We start from the raw sequence: 7,459 nt of genomic DNA, 5'->3' as shown, positions 1-7,459 counted from the left end.
TGTGTATAACCTGCGTTTGTGTCTCTTATAAAATGTATTTGTACATAATAAATATGATTAACAATTATTCTTAAGAGGTTCTTTCTTAGTGTCTTACCAGGTAATAACTTCTTAAGGTTATTTAGAATTTATCATTTAACACCAAGAAAATATTTTAAGTAAAATCATAAAAAATACTCAAAGTAATAAAATTTGAGCAGTCTAAGGAAAATGCAATATATGAATTATTAACTTATAACACTTAATAACTTGTGACTCTGTAATATTAAAACTACTATTGCTCTGAATAGGTTTAAAGAATCAGCTGGAGAAAAATATGAATTATATTCTTATTGTATAATTGTATAAAATGTAGATTTGTCTTGGAAAATACACAAACCATAATACTGCCAGTTCTAATTTTGACAGTTATTTTCAAAGTTAATGATATCAAGTTGTTTTCTTGGACATAAATATAGTCAAATAATGCTACTGGTAGAATAAACTGTTATTGTAGGAGAATAGGAGAATTTCTATTGAAGAATTTGAAGGATTTTCAAAGTTAGTCAGTCTACAGAAATAACATTCTATTTTCTATTCATTTTAGAGCTTTGAGATCGAGTTGGAAACCTGCTACAGACATCAGGATGTAACAGCCTGTAAAAAAAAACTCGTAAAAAATATTTTTTTGGGAATAAAATGGTTATAAATCTTGACTAAGGTGTTGGATTTTGGTTTTCAAATGATTGTGTCATTTCTTATAACCCTTAAAGAAAGTTAGACGGCTCCTAAGTAAATTACATATACATTGTTGTTGTTATGTGCTGTCAAGTGGGAACAGACTCATAGTTCACACTCCAGCAGATTTTCAGAGGCTGTAAATTGCATGGGAGGAGATTATCCATCTTTCTTCCTTGGAAAAGCTGTCAGATTCAAGCCACCAGTTTTTGGCTTGGCAATGTAATTCTTCACGAAGTCACCGCCTGTTGTTAGGTGCCATTGAATTGAGTACAACTCATAGCAATACTATGAACAAGATCTGAATCCTGTCCTATCTGGTGCCATTCTCAAAATTTTTGACACACTTGAGCCATTTGCAACAGTTATTGTGCCAGTCCATCTGGCTGAGTGACTTCCTCTCTTCACTGACCCTCCACCTTTCCAAGCATGATCTTCTTCCCCAAGAAATAACCTCTCCTAGCAATATGCCAAAAATACAAGAGATAAAGCTTGATCATCTTTGCCTCCAACGAACACTTTGGATGAACTTTATCCCAGATATATTTATTTGTTTTCTTGGAAGTTTATGATATGTTTAATACCTGTATCCAATACCATAGCTCAAAAACATTGACTCTTCTTCTGTCATCCTTACTCATTGATGACATCATCTTAGGTCATCAGTGCTCCCATATATAGGCTCACAAACACACACACATACTTTGACCTTTATGGAAGTAAATAGCTCTAATAACTTTAACATTTTCCTCATGAAAATATCATAAGTTCTTAAAGATTTTATAGTTCAAACAAAACTTTGCTTGTATCATGTATTTTCTCATCACATACGTACATCACTTGTTGAAACTGAGGAGAATCTGAAACATTTGCTGCAGAAGGTCAAAGATTGTAGTCTTCAATATGGATTGTAGCTCAGCATCAAGAAAACAAAGATTTTCATCATTGGGCCCATTGGTAAGATCATGATATATGGAGAAGAGATTGAGATTGTTAATGATTTCATATTGCTTGGATTCATAACCAACACTCTTGCTACCAGCAGTCAGGCAATCAAAAGATGAGCTGCTTTGGGAAAGTCTGCTGTCAGGGACCTCTCTAGAATGCTAAAGCGCAATGATGCCATTCTAGAAGCTAAGGTACACCTGACCCAGGGCATGGTCTTCACAGTTATTTGCTTTGCATCAGAGAGCTGGACAATGACTAAGGATGACAGAAGAATCAATGCCTTTGAATTGTGGTGCTAGAGAAAAGTATTGACTATACCATGGTATGCTGAGAGAACAAGCAGGTCTCTTCTGAAGAAGGTAAAACCAGATTGCTCCTAGGAGACAAGGATTTTGATACTCCATCTCACATACTTTGGACATGTGGTCAGAAGGGACCATTCCTTGAAAAATGACATACTTGGATGGGTGGAGGATCAACACAGGAGTAAAAAAGCCTTATTAAGGTGGACTGACACAGTGATTAGGATAAAGGGGAAAGGTATACCAGAGGCAATGAGATTGGCTCAGCATTGGGCAGGGTTCAGAGCTATTGTTCATAGGATCCCTATATATCATGATTGACTTGACGGCACAAAATGAAAAGTAACAAATGAAAGTTTTCAATTTTGTATCATTTTAAATTAATGAAGTATTCCTTGCATATATAATCTCATGACCGGTATGGAGTTTCTACTTATCTATTTATAAGGTGTTTGGTGGCTTCAGCAATAAAAAAAATGGTCCATATCCAAATTATTTTAGAGACATTCTCACACATTGCTTGTAAAGGATATAATCACTGTTCCTCGCACCAGAAGTCTTTCCTTTAACTGGATACTAGGAGTTCCTTGGATCCTGTGTATGACTAAAAGTGAGAAGTTGAACTAAGTACTGACTTTCAGGCAAATTAATTAAAGATGGTATTAACATATAACAAACATAGTGGTTTGAGAAGTAATAAGAATCTCTTTCATGAAGGATTCTTGATCAATCTAGGATGGAAATTGGCTTCATGAGTGCTTGTGATTTTATAAGTTTACAAACGACTAAATTTACAGTGAAAAATCTCGCCAGTCTGCAAAACATCATGGTGCCAGACATAATATTTCACATCTGTTTTCCTATGACAGTTATTACAGGAACAGAGATATGAGCTTGCATTTCCTATCACATGACTAAGCTCCATCCATCCTTCCAGTATTTGGGACTGTGGCTGAAACCGAGTGCTGATGCAAGAAAAATAAAGCAAGGAGTGAAATGTCAGGATTCTTAAAATGAAGTATCTTTTTATTTGTTCATCAGATAGTACTGTGGGCCTTCTTAAGTAAAGGAATATAGTTCTTTTAAGAAAGAGAAAATACCTAGCTGGGATGTCTTTGAGAGTAGGGAATATAAAATTGAAAACCACATGTATGCACACGTATGTACACACTTCAATATTATTTAAATGCCAGTGGAGAAACATTTAAATAGCAGATTTTTATGACATAGAGATCAAACAACTTATTCAAATAAAAAGGTAAACACTAATTGTATAATTCAGCATAAAAGAAACCCTGAAGTTTAAAACTTGTTGGGTAAGAAATTAGATTTAGAGTGTAGGTATAAAGAGATTATTATCATATTAGTTTATAATATTAATTAATAAACTAATTGGTTTATAATATCAATTAGTTTGAAGCATTTATAGCATAGTGGTAAGGAGTTGCACTGCTGGGCCAAAGGCAAACGGTTCAAATACACCAGCTGCTCTGGGGCAGAATGATTGACAATAACCTCCCATGCAATTTAATGCCTCTGAAAACCATCTGGAGTGTTAGCCGAGTTGGTTCTGACTCGATGGTAAACAACAAATATTTGTTACCTGGATGACGTGGATGATTCATACTTGCCTACTTGCTACTTCAAAGTTGGCCAGTTAAACCCACTCTGTGGCTTTGTGGGAGACAGATAAGGGATCTACTTCTGTAAAGATTATAGCCTAGAACCTCTTTTGAAGCAGTTCTCTGTGTGAGTCAAAATCAAGGTGGCACCCAAAACAATAGCCTCCCAGTTTGAAGCCTCCCAGAAGCATAGTAGGGAGTACTGGTAATAGGAAGCTGTGCTCACAACCCAAAGGCTACTCCACAGAAGAAAGACAGGCAACCTCTCCTATGATTTACATACAGCCTCTTGATACCCACTTAAGGGTCAGCTATGAGTTGGTTCCAACTCCACGGCAATGAGTCAAGAGCATTCTTCACATTTAAAGAATACCTTGGCAGTCAGTCTGCTTTGCAAATACTGTGTTGTTGTTTTGTTAGGTGCCATCAAGTCCCCAGTGACTTATAACAACCCCATGTACAATAGCTCTGAACTCTGCTCCCTCCTAGGACAGTTTTAGTGTCTTCAAGACATGTTATTATGTCCATTCATCTCATCTTATCTAGGATCTTCCTCTCCTCCTCTGTCCCTCCACCCTTCTAAGCATTATGTCCTTCTCCAGAGACTGATCCCTCTTAGTTACAAACTCAGTATGTGAGACAAAGCTTTAAAATCCTTGATTCCCAGGCACAGTCTGGTTTCAGTCTCTTCAGGACAAACCTGTTTGTTCTCTTGATAATCCATGGTGTGTTCAATACTCTTCTATAGCACCACAACTCAAAGACATCAAATTTTATTCTGTCATCATTATCCAGCTTTCAGATGCATAGCAGGTAATCTTGAAACCATGGACTGGATCAGGTGCACCTTAGTCTCCAGACTGTCTTTGTTGCTCTTCAGCACTTTGAAGAGGTGCCTCACTGCAGCTTTTCCTAGAGAAATTTATCTTTTGATGCCAAAAGTGTTGATTGCAGAGCCACAGAAGCTAAATCTTAAAAATCTCAATCTCTTCTTCATCTATCATGGAGCTGCTAATTGGCCAAGTGGTAAGAACCTTTGTGTTCTTGATGTTGAGTTTCAATCCATATTGAAGACTGCAGTTCTTGACCTTCTGCAGCAAAAATGTCAGGTCCTCAATTTTCAGAAAGCAAGGTTGTGTCATCTGCATAACTTAGGCTGTTAATGGGTCTTTTTCCAATTCTGGTGCCACATCCCTCCTCATAGTGTCCAGTCTTCCAAATGATCTGTTCTGCATACTGATTGTAAAGCTATGGAGACAGGATGTATCTCTGACAAGTTCCTTTTCTGATTTGAACCATGCAGTGCTTCCTTGTTCTGATCTGATGACCACTGCTTCTTGGTACGGGTATAAGTTTCATAGGAGCACAATCAAGTGTTCTGGAATTCTCATTCTTTTCAAAGTTAGTCATGATTTGTTGTGATCCACACAATCAAATCCCTTTGCATAGTCAATGAAAAATATTAGGCATTTCTCTGGTACTCTGTTTTCAGAGAAGATCCATCTAACATTGGTGATTGTTTCTGGTGCCATGGCCTCTATTTCTGGTAGTTCTCTACTGATGTATTGTTGCAGCCATTTTTGGATAATTTTCAGCAGGATTTTGCTTGCATGTGATATCAATAATATTGTTCGACAATTTCCAGACTCTGAATGAGTCACCCTTTTTTTGGAATGGGAACAAATATTGCTCTCTTCCAAACAGTTCACCTGGTACTTGTCCTCCAGATTTCTTGGCAAAATTTGGTGAGCACATCCAGGGCAGCATCTGTCTTTTAAAATATGTCAGTTGGAATTCCATCAATTCCTGGAGCCCAATTTTTTTTTGCCATTTTTTTTCAGACCATCTTGAACTTTCTCCTTCATCACTATTGTTTTTGGATTATATGTTGTTTCAAGAAATTCTTCTGTGTTAGTCAAGTCTTTTTTGTTCAACGACTCTGTGTACTCCTTCCGTCTTCTTTTAATGCTTCCTTGATCATTTGATACTCTGCCCAAAGCATCCTTAAGTATTGCAATTTGAGGCTTAAATTTGTTCTTCAGTTCTTTTAGCTTAAGAAATACTGAGCAAGTTCAGCCCTTTTGCTTTTCTGACCCCAGCTTTTTACACATTTCATTATAATACTTTGTTTTGTCTTTCCTAGGTGCACTTTGAAATCTTCTGTTTAGCTCCTTAACTTCAACTCTAAAAACTCACCAATTCGCCAAGTGGTGAGAATCTTTGTCTTCCTGATGTTAAGATTCAATCCATATTGAAGACTGCAGTTCTTGACCGGTAGTAAATACTTCAGGTACTCCTCAGTAATTCAATTCCATTCAATTCAATTCAATTCAATTCAATTCAATTAATTCAATCAGCAATTCAATTGCAATTTATGACAAACTTCCATCTGCTTTCCAGTTAATATTTTTTTTTGGATGGTGGTTGTTGTTGTTATGTGCCGTCAAGTCACTTGCGACTCATAGCGACCCTATGTACAACAGCTCTAAACTCTGCTCTGTCCTGTGTCAGTCTCATTGTCTCCAACACACTCATGCTGATTGCCCCAGTCACTGAATCAATCCACCTCCCAGAGGACCTTTCCCTCCTGCACCTGCTCTCCACCCTCCCAAGCATGATGTCCTTCTCCAAGGACCGGCCTCTCCTTACGACATGATCAAAGTATGTCAGACAAAGCCTCAGAATCCTTGCCTCCAGAGAGCAGCCTGGTTTAACCCTCTCCAGGATGAATCTGTTTATTTTCCTAGCAGTCCATGGTACCCTCAACACTCTTCTCCAACACCAAAGCTCAAAAGCATCAATTCTCCTTCGATCCTCCCTGGTCATTGCCCAGCTCTCTGACGCATGACAAGTGATAGCAAAGACCATGGCCTGTACCAGATTCACCTTGGAGTCTCCAGAGAGACACCGTTGCTCTTCAGTACTTTAGAGAGGTCCCTAACAGGAGACTTTCTCATTGCAACACGGCTTTTAATTTCCTGGCTGCTGGTGCCAAGAGTGTTGATTGTGGAGCCAAGCAGACTAAAGCTGTGAATAATCTCAATCTCTTCATCATCCATCCTGATGCTGCCAATAGGTACAGTGGTGAAAATCTTTGTCTTCTTGACATTGAGCCTCAATCCATATTGAAGGCTGCAGTCCTTGACCCTCAGCAGCAAGCGCTTCAGGTCCTTCTTAGTTTCAGCAAGCCGGGTTATGTCATCTGCATAATGCAGATTGTTGATAGATCTTCCACCAAACTTAACCCTACATTTCTCCTCATAGAGCCCAGCCTCCTGATGATCTGGTCTGCATATAGGTTGGAAAGGTATGGAGACAGGACACAACCCTGGTATACACTTTTTCCCTATTTTGAACCATGTGGTGTTCCCTTGCTCTGTTCTGACGACTGCCTCTTGGTTCAAGTATAAGTTTTGCATTAGCACGATTAAATGTTTTGAGATTCCCATTCTTCTCAGAGTCAGCCACAGTTTGTTATGGTCCATACAGTCAAACGCCTTTGTATAATCAATGAAGCACAGTCAGACATTCCTCTGGTACTCCCTGCTTTCAGCCAAGATCCAGCTAACATTAGCTACAATATCCCTAGTACCACAACCCCTTCTAAGCCCAGCATGGAATTCTGGCAGTTCTCTGCTGATGTGCTGTTCCAGTCATTTTTGGACAATCTTCAGGAGAATCTTGCTTGCATGTGAAATCAACAATATTGTTCTATAGTTTCCACACTCTGTTGGGTCACCTTTCTTTGGAATGGGAACAAATATAGATCTTTTCCAGTCAGTTGGCCAAAGGGTTGTTCCTCAGATTTCTTGACACAACTTGGTGAGCACGTCCAGGGCAGCGTCTGTTAGCTGAAATATGTGAATTGGT

Source organism: Elephantulus edwardii, unplaced genomic scaffold (assembly GCF_000299155.1).
Source record: "Elephantulus edwardii isolate Elephantulus edwardi_28Jun2011 unplaced genomic scaffold, EleEdw1.0 scaffold00021, whole genome shotgun sequence".
Lineage (NCBI taxonomy): Eukaryota > Metazoa > Chordata > Mammalia > Macroscelidea > Macroscelididae > Elephantulus > Elephantulus edwardii.
Note: the sequence above shows the minus strand (reverse complement) of the source record.